General features: G+C 34.4%; 1 pseudogene; it reads right to left on the bottom strand.

The window, feature by feature from the left end:
* Positions 1-6146: 6146 nt before the first annotated feature.
* LOC131065932 (probable LRR receptor-like serine/threonine-protein kinase At1g53430) lies at positions 6147-14985 on the bottom strand (annotated as a pseudogene).
* Positions 14986-19490: the final 4505 nt, after the last annotated feature.

The raw sequence follows: 19490 nt of genomic DNA on the forward strand, positions 1-19490 counted from the left end.
TCATCAACTATCTATTGCACCTTGCCTTCTTGTCCATTTAGTTGACAAATCACCTCTTTCTTCGTGTCTTCACTATCCCAATGCTGCAACTCACTATCTTTTCTCATGTCCTTATCCTCTTTCCTTGTTAGGATCTCTGTTCCAATCTAACATACCCTTGCACTCGTCATGGTTGCCTACTTCAAAACACCACCATCCTTCAATGACCAAACTCTTACTTGTGCCTCATCTTCATCTTCATGGTCCTCAAGCATTAGGAACTCTCTTCTTCCAATCAACCCTATCCTTGCCATCTTCATTGATGCCTCAACATCCTACAATGGATTCAACACAAACATTTCTCCTTCTTTGTCAATAGCATATGTATTCTTCCTTCCATCATGTAATGCAAATATATCAAATTGCCAAACTCTTCCTAAGATCATATGACAATCCTTCAAAGGCATAACATCAAAAAGTACAGTATCATGATATGAACCAATATTGAAATCCACAAATTATTGTTCTCTAACATCAACCCATTGATCATCATTCACCCAATATGCTTTGTAGGGTGTTTCATGAGGTTTTCTTGGCAAATTCAACTTTTCAACCATTTCCACCGAAACTATGTTATCAAATGAACCATTACCAATAATCATCTTACAAACCTTACCTTGGCATTTGAAATTTGTGCTTAATATGGACTGCCTCTAAGTCATCTCCTTCAACTTGGCATATCTTGCTCTCATTTCTTCAATCTCCTACATGATGGCATCAACTCCTTCAACCTCTCAATCTTCACTTGATCTACTTGCTAGCTTTGATACCAATATGATGCAGAGCATCCACACACTCAACCACTTAAGGGAGAACTATCTTCCAACTCACCTGTTCAATAAGGTGACAACCCTTCACTTACTCACTAGTTCCCTCACTAGAACATTGGTTACTCAAAAGTTTACAATAACCCAAAGGTAATCCCTTACTCTGAAAATCTTAACCAACCATTGGCATACATTCAACTAGGGCAGACCAACATTCATACACCCCTTGTGGCCACTCACTCAACACCAATCCTGCACTAGGACTCCAACCTCCACTCTCATCATGCAATGAATACTCACAAACACCTATACCCCTCTTGACACAACCTACAAGGTTTTATCAACTAGAATAAACATGGTCCTCTACCACCCTGTTAGATGCAATGACAGTCCCAAAGACACTGAGAGGGGGGGTGAATCAGTGTCTAACCAATGGATGAAAGATTTGAACTTATTTGAAACTTTATAACCCAAATTATTGTACCAATAAACAAATAATAATGAAATAAAGAGAAACAGAAATGCAACCATCAATGAACACCATAACACAAATACTTTTGGCGAGGAAACTCGATAAGGGAAAAACCTCAATGGGATTTGTGACCCACAATATTTACTCATTGGCCAATATCAATAAATATTACTTCTACAATAAGGGCCCACACATATAGGAAGGCCAACATCCTAGAGCTCACTTCTCAATGACAGAAAGGAGTCCCACTGACTATAAATGAATGATTAAATCCAAATAGAATGTTTTTATTTACAATAGCCTGATTCAGTATCAGTTTAAGCTCAAACAAATACCTTAACCAAAAATCTTGCTGGTGAATAACATTCGCTCTGCTATGCTCTGCTTCTTATTCGCTCATAAGATAATTACATCATAATGCATACACAGTTATTCACTCTCATATTCATAACCTAATACATCACATCTACCTTAATTCTTCACTTATAAAATGACTTACAAGATCTCATACATATACGAGTCTTTATAATATATCAAGTCATCTATACAAATATATTTACAATACAAATATTATTATCACAAGTCAGCTAGAGTATCGGTATGCCGATATGTTCTATTGTCAGTGTAGACTGGATGTCGGTGTGAAGTGCCTGTCGGTGCCGATAAGTGATGTCATTGCTGGTGTATCCTTGGAACTATAATACTAGTTGGTTGCCATCAATGACAAAATCAACTATTCCCATCTGAGTGTATAATGCCAACACCCCCAACCACCCAAGTGGTCATAACAATGCTTAATGTAGATTCATTGTTTTTGGGACAGTCATACAAATTGTGGGGACAATCATATTTACATAGTTCATTCCTCCTTCTATGGAATCCAAACATTTTTCTTATGGTGAAGGGATTCTCAACATTCTACTCAGTCACCAAAATCATCAACAAGAACACTTTTCAACTGTACAAGAGTAATCATTTAAGACACTGTCAAACTATGATAATCAACATGAAATTTAGGACAGTCATGAACTATGGTAATTTTACTTAGTTCCTTTGGTTTCCAATGCTTGTTTTGTATTTGGGACACTTTCCCATACCCTTAAAATCCTTCACCAACTTTCCTAATCCCTCTTTGCACTTGAACCACCTTGAAAACATCAACAACTTGTTGTTCATGATAGTCTGATTTTCAGTATGAAATGCATACAAATAGTCATTCATAACTTTCCAAAGACTAATAATTAGTACAATATCTCTATTCAGATCTTATAATTCATAGTTAAAAAACTTTTCTCCAATTTATAGCCAAATCCAATGGTTCAAATAGAAGTTACAAAGGTTTTACCAAAACGGGTAACCCTTGGTAGGGTTTTGACAATTTTTACAAAAAAATGGAGATCTCTCTTAAAAATTAATGAAAGGAAATGAAAAAAAGATGAAAATCCTTAGAATTTACCCTTCTATAATTACCAAATTCATTATAATGCAAATTAATTATTTTCCAATGAGAAAAACAAGAGAAATCAAACTGTCACGTCTAAAACATACAACAAAAATGCAAGAAATCACAATCTTTTATTGATGTTCTTCTTCAATACATTGAAAAAACAACCAAAATCAACATGGGAAGGGCCTTTTTAAACATTCTTCAGGCCTCTCATCATTTGTAATGACCTTTACAACTTGATCTGAATAACCAACACATAATTACCTCCAAAATGCAAATTTTGCTTGACAACTTTTTTGTCAACTTTGACAATTTTTGCTCAAATGGAACCTAGACCTAATAAAAGAATTCCATGACCAAAAAATGACTTAAATAGGTCCAAATAGGTTTTAAATACCTTGATACATAATATAAATCCATATTAGACCCATTTACACACATTTGTGATATCTTGACAATTTTTGACAATCTTGTTAATATGACCTCATTATGAGTCAAAACCCTATCTAATGACCTCAAAGACACTTATTACATCAAAAATGGTCATTATTGACCTTATTAAATAAAATAAACTCAAAATACTTAGGATGTTGAATTGTGGCCTCATTAAGGCATGAAGACCTATTAGGTGCTCCTAAACCATATTCCCTCCATAAATCCCAATATCAAAAACTTACTAGTCAGTCTTAGAACTTTGTAAGTGAACAAAATTTGCTACAATCCTTCCTTATTTTCTTAGAGATGTAAATATTTAAATTTATGTCTTTATAAAAGTAGAAACTAAAAACATGCCTATAATTGCTTGAATTAATCTTTGGTGAAAAGCCTTTACATCTTGCTAGTTGCATTGGGTTATACCCTTATTCACCTAGTTCAATCATAGACTTTATTGAGTGAGTTTGAGTGTGAATTTTCATCTTGCATTTCATTTTTTTTATTATATTAGCAAGGAGAAGGCCCTAAACCTAAGAATCAACAAAATCATGAAGCAACAACATTACCCCAGGCCACAAACAACCAGTCCCAAAGATCCATAGCCAATCCCTCAAAAATAATAAAAAATAACCATGCCTCTGTAACTAAACACGCTAACTCTAACTGACCACCATCTACCTATCATACTAACCATATTACAAGTATCATCATTATTAAATAGAGTTCCAGTATTCAACATCAAAATGAAGTCTATATGAAGAGGCACGTAGGCCTGACAAACCATCAACACTGTCAAAATCACTAACATCATATACCTAGCAAACCACTTAGCTAAAATAAGAGAGCATTGTCTAATCATTATTGATCAAGTTCCAGTTGTGTTGAAGCCTGTCGACCTGAGTTGCCCAAGTGTCCTCCTACATGTCTTCCCTTGCTTTGCCAACTTAAAATAATAACACTTAAAATAATAAATGCAATTATTAAATTAAAAAAGATTAAAAGATATTAGTGTTTTGTCAATTTATTATAGTTGTTGATGAATGTTCCATTCTACAATATAGTTAATGATCACAAGGTGAAAAAATATAATTAAATATAGACTCTATAATAAATATGCACAATGAATATCCAAACTTTCTTTATATTTAACCATCTTGATGATTTAGCTGATGGATGTTTTATCTCCATGTGATTTGGTCCTTTGTTGAGTTAATCTTCATAATATTCTTGCATTCATCTATACTTGTATCTCAAACAAGGGTAATGTTGAAAATAATCATAGGGTGTGCGATGTAAATATAGAAAGCTTATGACTTTGGTCAAACCTTTCGTAGATGTAGAAGTATCAAAGACACACCAATTAAACAATGCAAGTACCTATGATATTGGTGTTGATATATGTGTTAATGCAATGTTGATACTAGACCACAATTAATTAGTTTAGCTATGATAAGCTGAAATTTCAATTATGATTACTAATGAATTAGGACTATCTTTACAAGATCATAGATTCTCAAATCAAGGTGTTTTAATGCACAAACTAATATGTAATGATAATTTTTTAAAATTTTCTACATGTGGAGTGGATAAAATAGATTTTGAAATATATGAATAGGGCCATGTCCAAATACTTGCCCAAGATATAAATTAATGCTTATAGTCTAATTAGGAGAGTATGGATCTTAATAATTTAAATTGGTCCTAACTATGGTCAGGATAAATCTAATTTTAGTAGTAGGTAGAAGAATTGTTGGTTTGAAAGGGGTGTTTTATCTAGCTAGTTCATCACCTGGGTTCTAATCAAACTTATTACTTAAGTTTATTTGGGGTACATAGAGGATAGTTATCACTTTAGAGTTCTTAGATCTCGGATGGATACAATCTTTAGCCAAACAAGATCACCTATTGGTTTATGATAAAGATCACAAAAAATGGATATTGTCAACTTAAATATAGTCCTCATGCCAACTATCATTATGTCCACAACTTGCTTAATTGTTTTATGAAAGATATTTTAAATAGCAACTATCAAAACCAACAAATCATAAAAAAAGACAAATTAAATGATACAATACTATATTTATGATAGTATCAAAATCAAACATTATAAAATAATAAAAAATAAAATAAAAACATTTATCCTTAAAATAATTAATTCAATGATTTTTCTATCTACTTTAACATATCTATTTAAGTACATTATATTTATTAAAATAACTAATTTATCATTACAATTTGTACAATTAAAAACTTTTTAAAAAAAAAGGAACATCAAGATTAAATTTGTAAAAATCACAAACTCACTACTTTATATGAAAAACACAATAAATTTTAGTTGAGAATAATACATCCAAACGCATTAAACGTAAACAAATTGCATACAAAATTAATATTATTTATTAAAGTGATTGCATCATAATACTTTTCTCAATGTTCATATCAGATTCAAGCTAATAAGGATGTTGAAGGAAGAGAAACACATTGACACCCGAGATTTTAGAAAATGCTAATGATTTATTGGCATTCTCAAAGATTAGTTTTATATTTGCTAATGATTTTTTCATGCAAATTCATAAGAATCGTTCTACTACAATTTTAGTTAAATATCATATTTTCAAAAATATCATATTTAATATTTCATTTTTATATAAAGTGGTAAAGAATTATTTGTTTTTATTACTCAAATCTTACTTTTGATTATCATTTAATTCATTAAAAGGATAAAAAATATTTTAAAACTGTAAAAAATAAGCATAGATTTTTGCTTAGATTTTACCAGAAAAATCTCTACTTTATGCCATTCCAATCTTTTTCAATAAAGGCTAATATATGAATGTTTAAATAGGTATAGTGCTGAATATATTCATGCTTATATTGTTTATGTTAGAAGTGATTCAATCATCAATATAGCATTATCATCTATTTATTATAGCAGGGATTGAAATATTGAATAAATGAGAAGATACTGTCTAATATCAGAGCTTGCTTAACTATAATTGGATGGACCTTCAAGGCTTAAGATCTCTGTGTGTGACGATGGCTTCTCTTGTGTATGTATATTGGGCTGCAACTTCACCAAATATGACGGTCTGGAATGGGAAACATGAGCTTCTATTTTCCCTTGCAGCATTTCAACAACTGTGGACATTGAAGGTCTTTCAATAGGAGATCCGTGGGTGCATAACAGTCCTACATTGATCGCCCTTAAAACTTCCTCCTCCGAGTAGCTTGAGTTTTTGAGATTCACATCAACCAAATCGAGCAACCTTTTCTTCTCATGCAAATGCCAAGTCTGCATTGTGAACAAAGAAAAATATCATGAGCATGTTTCTGTTACAATCTGTTTTCTGAGCATTATCAGAAATAATTGTTTATCAAAAAGAGTTTTTTCCTTGTAAATTGTTTTCTGAGCATTGTTAGAAATTACTGATTATCAAAAGAATGGTTCTGTTGCAATTGTTTTCTAAGCATTATCAGAATTTCTTCTTTGAAGTATGTATTTTGCTACTATTTGAAACTTATACATTGGTTGTTAGACTTCAATTTAATAATTCAGTGTAATAATAATGAAAGAGAAAACCAGGTATCCTCTTATGGAAGTTCGTCTAGTTTGCATCCCAGGTGACAATTTGAATTTTGAACTGCTTATAAATTGAAGGGGAAGTCCTAAATGGTGAAGGTATTCATGAGTTTGTAGGTGTGTTTCTAATAAATTGAAGATAACTGCACATCCACAATCCACACTTTTGTGCTGTCACGAATTTTAAAAAAATTCCACAATCCACATATACTTTTGTGCATGTACTTCAAAGAAGGGTTGTGTTGTTACCCATTCCAGCAGATAAACCATCTCTTCCTGAATTGTGTTCTCTGTGTGAGTTCTGCCGCTTATAACTTCAAGGACTACCACTCCAAAACTGTACACATCTGCTTTTTCGGTGAGATGACCTTTTAAAGCATATTCTGGAGCCATATATCCACTGCAAAAGTTAAAAAATAATTTAGAGTCTGTAAACTTTATGCACCATTTCACAGATTTGTAAATGGTACTGAATTTCTGCATTTTATTATAAAAAGAACTATACTTGAAAAATCTTACATTGTTCCTGCCACTCTAGTGCTGACATGAGTTTTCCCTTCATCAAATAACTTGGCCAATCCAAAGTCAGAGATTTTGGGATTCAAATGCTGATCTAGAAGAATGTTTGTGGCTTTGATATCTCGATGTATAATTCTCAGTCGAGATCCCTCATGCAAATGCGCCAAGCCATGTGCAACTCCAAGGCAAATGTTGTATCGTTGAGACCAGTCAAGATTGAGTCTCAATTCCAGAGGACCTATAAAAGTACATTACAACCACTTTCAATTGATACTTTCAAGTTTCCAATTACAATTTTTCAGGAAATTCAATGTTGTGTGAATAGATGCTCATATTATAAACTAATTTATCAGTGAGGAAAGATGGAAACTGTGATCTGTATAAAATTTAATTATTAAAGGAGAATTTATTAGGATTTACCAAACAAACTGCGAGCTAAACTGTTGTTCTCCATGTACTCATAGACCAAGAGCAGCTGTTTTCCTTCTATGCAACAACCATACAATTCCACAAGATTAGGATGCTGCACTGCAGATATTGTACCCAGTTCATTAAGGAACTCCCGAATGCCTTGTCTTGACTTGGGGAACATCTGCTTCACTGCAACCATTTTTCTATCTGGCAGTATTCCCTGATAGCAAAGGAAACACTAAAGAAATTACTATAAAGCCATCTATGTATCAGGCTCATCTGAGTTAATACTAGACAGAAAAACTGAAATAATATCAATGTGGGCTTTGACATACCTTGAAAACAGCACCAAACCCTCCTTCTCCAATCTTATTCTCAGGGTTGAAGTCATCCGTGGCATTTTTAATCTCCTCTAGACTGAATGTGTTGGAAATTGTGTCCAGATCTGTCAATTTTGTTTACAGCATTTAGGCAAACTTTTTGTCAGCGCACTTGTCGACATATTGGAGTATGAAATGTGGAATTAATGATAAATGGATGGTGTATATTCATCAAGAAATATTTCTCATTACTTGAATCATCTTTAGCTGGGAAGGATCTTCTCTTCGTTCTATTTCTTCTTCTAATTATAAAGATGAATGAAAAGCACACGATGAAGCTTAAAGCAATCACTGCCCCAGAAACTATGCTGATAATCATACTTTTGTTGCTTTTATTTCTACCATTGCTAGTAGTATTAATGCTTATGTTGTTGACTTTGAAGTCTGTCAAAACAAAGAAACACGCAGTCAGAAGACAGAGCTTAAAGATCATTACTTCTATATCAGATAAGCGTTTGGGCATAACCAAAATGTATTCTTATAAGAGTTACTAATAAAATAATTGGCTGAACCTCTTTTTAAGGATACACAGAGAAGATTCTCAGGTTTGCTACCAGATCATGTCATCTAACACTAAAGTGAACAGAAAACATGTTATAAACAAACTTTGCTATACCATTATATAGAAAGATTCAATACACAAGGACATTGCTCACATCCCTGAAACAAATTAAATTTGCAAAGGAATCTTACTTGGGCTTATTTTTATAGCTGATACCAAAGGTCCATATGTCCCTCTCTTTGGTATGTCATATGTTCCCTTTCCAGCCCAAAAAAAGTGAATCTCCAGATAGTTCTCAGTCACAGTTACATTGAAATTTCTGATTACGACCTTATATGAACCTCCAGCAGCATCTTTGATGTTAAAATCTCTCAATCTTCTAGTTCCCTACATAAATTTCAAAAGTGAAACAATGCAACTATTAAAAAACAGTATATGAACTTCTTTCAAAGGTTTCTGTCCTTGTCTAGTAAATAATTGTTAACAAGATTAGGAGAAAAACTAGATAACATATGAGAAAAGACTATATTCCTCTATATATACCTGAATATAAACATCAAAGATGCGTCTTCCTAGACTTGGAAAGATCATTCCATTGGATATTACTATCTCAGCGAAGTGGAGTTGTACATTATATTTTCCATTTTGAAGGCATAATGCATAGTATCTCAAGGAGCTAGAAGAACAACGTGCTGTTCCATACACTTCTGTGTTTATTCCTTTGGCGAATTGAGAGTTGTCACCTGCCACTATCCATTTATGATCTTCAGCATCCATAAAATGTCCTGTATTACTGACTGCCCATTTCCCATTAGAGCTGGAAAAGTATGAAGAAGGGCCTAATGGATTGGAATCTCCCTCGTAAGTACTCCATGGATTACCTCCACAATTAATGTCCAAAGAAGTGTCTGCAAAGCAAAGGACATACATTTAGATCATTGTTCAAATAACTTTTCCAGAGTTGCCTTTTACCAAAAGACCACCAGAATCTGGTAATACGGTTATAAGAAACAAAGATGTTTTTCCGTTTTGTGCTTAATGGGGTTTTGTATATGCTTATTTAATCATTATTGCTATTAGGATTCAATTATGTAAATTTTGAGTCAAATTCATTGATTCATGTTTCATGAGTAGTGGTTCACAAAAGCCCATCTTTCATGAAACATGAGTCAATGAGTTCTACTCGAAAACTACACATTTGAATCCTGATAACATCATAACTATAATTGTGACAAACAAACATAATATAATTTTTATTTTACATTAAAAAAGCACACAACAAACTCCAATATTATGAGAGCAAAATCAAAGGAGGTTAGAATCATTTATTGGAATAATATCAAGTTATAGCCGTTTCTGACAGAAATATTGTACACAATTGAATCTAGATACAATTATATCTTGATATTATGAAATATAGAAATCTCTTTTTAAAGATAATATCATTTAAATATTCTCACTAAACCACATCTCATTACTTGAGGAATATTGAAACATTTTAATTAATGCCGAATCATTTGCTGAGATAGCATCGTTTGCATATTTCCACTGAACCCACTAGAATGTATTTTGATAGGGTTTAAAATTTCTTTATCTTTTACTTGTCACAACTCACACTTGCTTCCATCTATGCCAAACAAAATCATTTCTATCAAATATATACACCAATCAATCTTTCACACAATAAAATATTAAATACCTCTAATCCATCCTCAAGGACATGGTTGTTCTAAGAGAGTTCGACAATCAACATCACTCAAAATTAATTGCTTGTTTTATTCTAATATTTTTTTTTTCTTTTTGCAATCCTTGTTTCCTAGGTCTTAAGGTTGGCTCCACATTCGAACTTAAATTCATGAGCAATTCTCTTTGAAAATAAAGCTTCCATCTTGAACTATAATCATTTATTTCTATGAAATATAGAGAAAGTCAAGAAGTATGTGTTAGCATGAACTAGTTTCACTTAAATTGTTTTGAATTATATTTATGTCTAGAAAATAAGGACTCAATTATTATCTGATATAAAATGTTTCTAAAATTCTCATTAGGCTATAGTGTAATGACAATGATATATTTTCAAAAGTGATTGAAACAAGATTATGTGGCAAGGTAGAACAATTAATAACATAATTCACAATTTCAGATATGGGTGTGATAATGATAGAGATGAGACATTCAATGCATAATATATATATATGACGATCAAGGAGGGGACATGACATTTGAGTAGGTTGTTTTTTGCTACACTTTGGGCTCGGATGTGTTTAACAACCAACTCACTATCTCCAAATACATGCAAAGATCTGATTTTTCTACTTTGTGTAGGTTGGAGGCCTTGGATCAAGGCTTCATACTCAGCGACATTGTTGGTGCAACCAAATTGTAGCCTAAAAGAAAAGAAATGAAGTTTAATATAGATAAAGAATATAATAAAATCTATCACATGTACACTTATTTTCACTTAAGTTTGCACATATAAATTCTAAAGTTATTTTTCAATTTATAGATCAATTTATTTCTTTTAAAGTAGTGTAAACTCTGGAATGAATTAATAAATTTAATTTTGTTTAATCAATTAACTTATTATAGTTATTTGAATGTGCTTCTAAATGTTCAAAAGTTTGTGATTGTAGATTTCCTATCATAATAATTAGCTATGTTTGACAAAGTCATTGGTTATGACACATACGAAAATATCATTATTGTACATCCATTGCCTAGTATGTTGTAACCACTAAAAATTCTAGTAAAATAGATATTTATAGTTTGCAAGCCATGTTTAGTAAAATTGAACAAAGTATAAACCTATTGTTTTCAAGGTTGTTGTAGAATTGTTATTTTATTGTTTGCCTCATAACGTAAGTGGCTTTTTATTTTGTTATTTTTAAGAGAACAAAGTATAAACCTATTGTTTTCAAGGTTGTTGTAGAATTGTTATTTTATTGTTTGCCTCATAACATAAGTGGCTTTTTATTTTGTTATTTTTAAGAGAATTATATGTCACCAAAAGTGATTTACATAATAAATATTTAGAAGTAAAAGTCATAATAAAAAAAAAAATTCTTACAATTCACCAATTGTATCATTTTCTAAAAATATGTAGAAATTTTTTGTGTTTGATGTTGACATATAAATGGTTGAATTTGATAGAGCAAAACTTGTTGTATAATAAGAGTAGTTGTACATTCTCATACATATATGTTTGAAAGAACTTAATTGAAAAGATTGGTGATAAAAAATATATTAATTTTTGTGGTGTGCTTAGGCTTATATATATTAAAGGCTTGTCCTTTACAAGGGTACAAGGTATGGTTTCATAAATAAATGTAACCAAATACACATCCTATTTCTTTCTCTTTACATTTTTGTAGTGGATGTATCATCCTTTATTGATCCGCTTCTTATTTTTAATATTTTTTCATTGATTAAACAAGAAATCCTCTAAAAATATAAATTCTTGTTCACAACCAGACAACCCACCAAAAATCGCAATTTGTAATCTATGTGTTCTTTCTTCTTTATAAGCTCTACAAAATCTTTTGTGTTCGCATACAAGATGACAAAATAATAAGAGGAATATGAATGCATCCATTTGTTATAAAATTGGTCATTCAAGAAAACCTTAGATCATTAATTTCATTTACAAGAAATTATACAACTAGATATGTAAATTATGCTATAATTTATTTTTTATTTTTAAACAAATAGTTTCTATTAGTCAATTTTAATGATGTGGATTAATGCTATTACTTATTGTTTGTTTAGAATATTCATATTCTAGATAATATTTTAACTAAGCTTGTTTAGGTGTAATTCCATTTATACTTATAGTTGTTGATAATTGCATGCCAATTTTCTAGATAGCAATTTTTATTGCAGATGGAAGTTTCTCATCCTCCTTATACAATAAATTGGATCATCTATTGTAAATTTATATCAAGGAGATGATGGGATATTTCTCTTTTGCCTAGTTATAGTATTGCACCATTGTATTTTTTTATTTACATGCAATTAATGAGCATGTGTGAACTTGATTCACATTATCTAGCAAATAAAGGCTTTGTTTTAAAATCTTTTTCTTTGGTGCACATTTTAAGACCCATTTGCCATTACTTTTTTTTCCAATTATCTAGGAAACAAATATGTTGCTTTGTAATATTTTTCATATTAGAGTGCATTATATTTTACCAATGCATATTAGCATTGTGTTGTGTCTTTTTGTGGTTGTTCATTGTTATCCTCTTTGTATTTCTTATTGCACTTTTTTTATATATTTTTATTTTTTATCTTGATTTTAGTCCTATTTTAGTTGTGCCTTTGTTTTCACTCTTGGGCCCTACATTTTTTTCCTTGAATCATGTGTCAACCCCTCCTATCTATTTTTAGCAAGGTATTGGTCTAGAACTCATCATTTCATGTTCTCTTTACCTATCTACCATACTGATGATAGATCATAGAGTGTGATCCAAAACATTGATGCAAAACCATTTCTACACAATCAAACCCAAAAATAATAATGACTAGTATTTTGAAGAAGCCATAACTCATGTGGACCATGTCAATTAGCACACTGTCACAACACTTTTTAGATAAATTTAAGAGAGAATGATCTAGTGAGAATTCTAATTTGGGATCAGAAGTCTCAGGTTCTAGAACACTTGTTAGGAATAAGCCACCTAGCACACTGGTCCAACATTTCAAGCTCAAATTTTAGTGATAGATTTCTTTCTATGTATTATTTGTTGATCTATACTTTAGTTTTTTTTTTCTATTTGTTTATATTTAATATTGTCAATTTACTGAAATGAACTAATCAAAATTGTGTTATTAACGAAGGAACATATGAAAAAATGTCTCTTCGAGCAAAAAATCGATGCATTGCATCAACACCCCTTTTTGAGCATTCTTACCCATAACAAGGAATTTATAGAGGCTTTGTAAATCGGTTCACTATTTTGGCTAATATCTTTGAGACTGAGGAACCTAGAAAGGTTATATCACGGACCCGCGATCAAGAAGCCTTCTTTGTGAAAACTAAATATTTTCTGGCTGATACGGTTAGGGCTCCACCTCCTCTTTGCAAGGGCTGGGATCAGGATTAGCACTTGGTGAGTCATAGAAACAACAGAGCATTAGGGAAACCAAACTACCTCAAGCAGAATCCCAATCATTGTCGGGAGGAGAGTTTTGTAAAACCTAACCAGTCAAATATTTCCTCTACTCGCCATATTTTTCCTCCTTGGAGGTCCTTGGGTAAATTACCAAAGAAAATGGTATCCCTGGGCCATCACTCTTTCATGAATAATCACAATTTAAAGGAGGCTAAGAATCCTAAGCCGAATTCACCTTCAAATCCTCCAACTAATCCTAATGGTCTAGTCATTGAAATTGATACCCATACTAAGATTAGGTATCAAATGCATTGCAACAACCAAATGATCTTTGCTCGGTGGAAAGGCTGGGGGATCCCGTCTGATTAAATTGCTAATTGGGTGTCGGCTTCTCTCAATAACCAGGTAAAAATTGATATCCTTCCTGATAATTTCTTAGCTATTGAATGTGGTAATTAGAGTTTGAGAAATTCTTTGCTAAATAGGGACATATTAACATTCAAAGGTCTAGGGTTTGATTACCAGAAATGGCAACCCCTCTTTCTTCCATCTCAATTTAATTCCTTCATGGTTAACAGAGAAATTTCACTTGATAAATTCCCTATAGACTTGCAAAATAATGAGTTCTTAAGAATAATAGGTAACAAAATAGGCAAATTTGTAGAAGTTAAAAAGTCAACCCTAAGCTTCTTTAACCAGCTTTTGATTGTTAATATGAATATTAAAATTAAATCTTTAGAGCCCATAACAGTGAAATGTGACAATTTATGCTTAACCCTAGAATTGCCCTTTTATAATGGTTCTATCGAAAATTCTATGCCAAGGAAGATCCCCTCTGAGAAACCTTTCTGAATTGGTCCTCAAATCTAATGGCACCCCATTTAGATTTATGGAAGGAGGGGGTTTTACCTTTGAAGGCTATAAGTTTAATATCAACCCTAATCATCTCACCACGAACTTATGTCCTCACAGCTCCCCTGTTAAGATATCTCGCCCACCTCTTCCTCCATTGCCAACTATTATTCCACCTATAGCTGACTCATTACTTTGGGATTGAGACCTGGAAGAAGGTGAAATCAGTGAGGTGCTCCCTCAGAAAGAGCAGCCCGGACTGACTAATTTGCCATCATCTAGCTCTCTCATTCCACAAGAGAGGCTAAGTCCTTCGAGGTCTTACCCTTTAATGGAACCCACCTCCTCCTCTGAGCAATTAGAGAGGGATAGGCCTCCCCTGAATCCAGGAATGGCACCTGTGCAGGGTCAACCAATCTCTCAAGTATCAAGAATGGAGACCTTTGAGGTGTCAGAGGTCCATCCTCCATCTGTGATGGCTGTTTTAGATTCAATTGTAGAATCTGAGAGTGATCGAGTTGCTAGGGAAGTTACCATCATTGCCAAATTTGTAGGGGAAGAAGTAGTAAACGACCTCATGGATCAATTGGTTGATGAAATTTGTGATGATGAGGAACTGGAAAGATAAAGAGATCTCTATGTCAAAAATCTAATGGATATTGCCAGAGTCAACTTAGAAATAGATGAACTTTTTATAGCATTAGACAACTTAGAAAATGATAACCCAAACACTCTAGGCATTCTCAGCTCTGAAAGAAAAAAAGATTCTCCTGACTGTGCTAAAATCAGTAAGAAAAGAGGCAAGAGATCCCTTTCTGAACTAAGATCAAAGGATGGAGAAGCAAGGGGTCAGTCTAAAATATCTAGTCTTTTTAATGCAGGGGAGGGGAAGTTCCTCCCCAGAGAGCCATGAAAATCATAACATGGAATGTTAGGGGTTTGAATGACCCTAACAAACAGTGCATCTTAAAGCGTTGCATCTCTGATTCTAAACCAGATAGAATGTTGATCAAAGAAACCAAAATGAACTCCTCTAAGATAGTCCTTTTTGAGAAAAAACTAGGTGTTAGACAACTAAAGAACTCCCCTGCTACAAGGGCCTCAGGGGGCTTAGCCATCATTTGGGACTCTAGATTCATCTTGTTTACACCTTTAGAGATTAAGCGAAATTGGATGGGAGGAGAAGTAGTAAGTTATAAAAATAACCTAAGATTCAAATTGATTAACATTTATGGTCCTATCCAAAATAGGGATAAGGCTAGGGTGTGGGTGGAATTGGAGTCTTTCCTCAGAAGTTTCCCAAATGATGTATGCATCATTGGGGGAGATTTCAATGCTATCACTAAGGTAGTAGAAAAAAGAGGAGGTAGCAACAAACTTCCTCCAGTGGCTGTAGATTTCAATCATTGGATCAATAGGAACTCCCTGTTGGAAATCCAGATGATAGAAAATGCCTTCACTTGGAACAATAGAAGGCTTGGTTTCTATAACATTGCTGAGAAACTAGATAGGTTCTTCATCCATGGGGGGCTCTCAGAGCTTAACTTTACCCTGAATGTAGAACCGCTCCCTTTAGCAGGATCTAACCATTTCCCACTCCAACTAATCTTAGTATCTGACCACTCCCCTAAAAAATGTCCCTTCAAATTTGAGAGCATGTGGTTCAGAGATGATAAACTTTTAAACTTAATTGAGAACTGGTGGAGAAGCTTTGTTTTCTCTGGTTTGAAGATGTTTATTATCACAAGCAAGTTAAAGCTTATCAAAAGGAAGCTCTTAGAATGGAACAAGACTAATTTTGGAAAAATTTTCTATAAAAAACTCCTAATAGAAAATGATCTTAAGAATGTTAACATTGAGGTGCTTGAGAAGGGGATGGATGAACATCTCTTCCTCAAAGAAAAGGCTCTACTCTCTGAGTATGAAAAGACACTCTCAAATGAAGATATCTTTTGGAAACAAAAATCGAGGGAGACTTGGTTGAGTGATGGGGACCAAAATACTAAGTTTTTCCACAATAGTACTAAGTAGAGGCGATGGGTCAATCGAATTTCTAAAATTAAGAATTTCCAGGGTTCCATCCTGTCTGAACCGAATGATGTTGCCTCCGAGGCAGCAAGGTTTTTTGATAAAATCTTAAACAATATTGAAGGCTCCAACCTCAGAGGCCAACTCAATATTATCAAGAATCTTCCAAAACTCATTAACGATGACCACAACAAAATCCTGTCAAAGAAATTCTCTGAGGAGAAGGTTAAATCTATCCTTATGAAGATGAATCCTGACAAGGCCCTGAGCCCGGATGGCTTCCCCACTAGCTTTTTCCAAAAATGTTGGGGTTTTATGGGGACAAAGATCACAGACACCTTAGAAGGTATTAGGAACTCTGGTAAGATTCTCAAAGAAATCAACAATACCTTCTTAGCTCTCATCCCCAAAAAAGAGAATCCTGAAAGCTTTAATGACTTCAGACCAATAGCCCTTTGCAACACTCTGTACAAACTCTTAACCAAAACCCTAGCAGCCAGACTCTAGAATCTTCTCCCCATTATCATTAGCGAAGAAAAAACCATCTTCGTAGCAGATAGATCAATCTATGATGGGGTTATTATAGCCCAAGATGCCATTCATTCGGTCCACCTCAACAAGGCCCCAAGTATGCTAGTCAAATTAGACATAAGAAAAGCTTACGACAAAGTTGATTGACACTTCCTATGTAAATGCTTGGAGGCCTTTGGATTTTCCAAATCCTAGATCAACCTAATCTTTGAATGTATATCCACCCCCAAATTCTTGGTCTTGGTTAGTGGTTCCCTAGAAGGTTTCTTCAATAGCTCAAGAGGGCTCAGGCAAGGAGATCCTATGTTCCCCTTGCTCTTCATCATCATGGCTGAAGCCCTAGGAAGATCCATCTCTAAGGCCAAAGAGGAAGGTGGGATCCAAGGAATCCCCATTACCAGCGGCCTCCCTCCCTTTACCCACCAATAATTTATTGACAACACGATGCTTTTTGGGCAGGGAACTGTAAGGGAGGCGAGCGCCTTCAAAGGCATACTTAATTCCTATATGCTAGCCTCGGGTCAAGAGGTGAATCTGGCCAAGTCTGCAGTTTTTATGTTCAACATAGACCCCTCCTTAGGAAAAGTGATCAACAATGTCCTGGAGATTAGTGAAGGAACTCTTCCTTGCAAATACCTAAGCATTCCCCTTGACAAGGGTAGAAGACCCTCAAAATTATGGGACAACTTGGTGGATAAAATCAAGTCTAGGATTAACACTTGGAAAGGAAAATGGCTCTCGTCTGCAGGTAGAGAAACCTTGGTTAGATCGGTCTTGTTAGCTATGCCCATTTACCAGCTCTCTTGTCAACATTTATCTTCTTCTAAACTTGCAGAGTTCAACAACCATCTTAGGACTTTCTTTTGGCAAGGTGCTAATGACAACCGTAAAATATCACTCATATCCTGGGACAAGATATGCAAACCTAAAGAAGGAGGAGTTGGCATTGAAAACCTTCATGATCAGGGCAAAGCCTTGGGTGCCAAGTTGGTCTGGAGGATGTTCAAAACCCCCCACCTCAAATGGGCTGACTTCCTGCACCACAAATACCTTAATGGAGGGAATCCTATCCAAATCTTCAAAGAAACCAACCCTCCTAGAGGGTCCTACCTATGGAATTTTATGTTAGATTGTAGGAGGATTATCTCTAATAGAATTACTTGCAACCTGGGGTCCGGGGATAAATCTCTTTTCTGGTCAGATTCATGGGGTGGATATATGGCTACTGATAATATCCATGACTTTGGTGCTACTCATATCCTTCTTGAATCTCAAAGAGGACCCCTGTTAAACAACTATATCTCCCCTTCAGAGGATGGGGCTGGTTGGCAGTGGATCGAGAAGGAAGATGAGGATATCCCGACAAGAGATAAACAAAAACTTATGGCAATTCTTAAATCAAGGAACATTGCCTTAGGTCAGAATGAGGACAAGCTCGTCTAGGATGGCTCCCTAAGAGGAGAATAGGGTATGAGGGCCCTAGTAGATGTCCTCTTTGTGAGGCAGACGAGGAGGACACCAATCATATCCTCCTTAACTACCCCTTTTCTCACAAATGTTGGATCTGGTTCACCAACAAACTTGAATAGTCTGCAACCTTCCTCCACACCATCTTTGGAATGCTCAAGGCATGGCCTCTCTTCAAGCATGGCTATCTCTTTGAAGGTTTATGGATAACTCTTCCTTCTTCCATTATGTGGGAACTATGGAAGGAGAGAAATAGACGTCTCTTTAAGAATGAAAAACTAGAGGTTCCCAGAATCATTAACAAGATTGAGTCAGCTATCACTGAGCTCATGAACAACCGACTGCCATCAGGCACATTGAAGAATGCCTCTATCACTTATTGGGATGAAAAGATGAAAAAACATTGGGAAGGCTTATCCTTTCCTCCCTTTGTATGAGATGGTCCTATTTCAAGTCTTCGATCAAGGGATGCATGCAGATGGCAGCCCCCAGGCGAAGGCTGGGTGAAGCTAAACTTTGATGGGGCATCCCGTGGCAACCCAGAGCAAGCAGGAATAGGATGTGTTGTTCATAATTGGGAAGGCAAGGAACTAGCAACCCTTGCCTCTCCAGTTGGCATCAACACCAACAAGTGGGCAAAACTTATGGCCCTAGTGGAGGGTCTGCATTTATGTAGGAAACTAGGAGTTAAGAAATTGGAAATTGAAGGAGATTCGGCTACAATTGTCAATGCTCTGAGGAAAGGTAGTATGCCTAATTGGAGACTAAATACTTTTCTGTCAAAATCTCTTGACTTATGCAAAGCTTTTGATAGGTTCACAGTCAATCATATTTATAGGGAGGGCAATAAAAGAGTTGATGAGCTGGCCAACTTGGGAGTCGGTGGCATCAATCTCCTGTCTGTGCCACCTTAAGGCAACCCCCTCTTTTGTTTTTGGGTCTCAAATCA

The sequence above is a fragment of the Cryptomeria japonica genome, chromosome 2 (genome assembly GCF_030272615.1).
Source record: "Cryptomeria japonica chromosome 2, Sugi_1.0, whole genome shotgun sequence".
In the NCBI taxonomy this organism is placed as follows: Eukaryota; Viridiplantae; Streptophyta; class Pinopsida; order Cupressales; family Cupressaceae; genus Cryptomeria; species Cryptomeria japonica.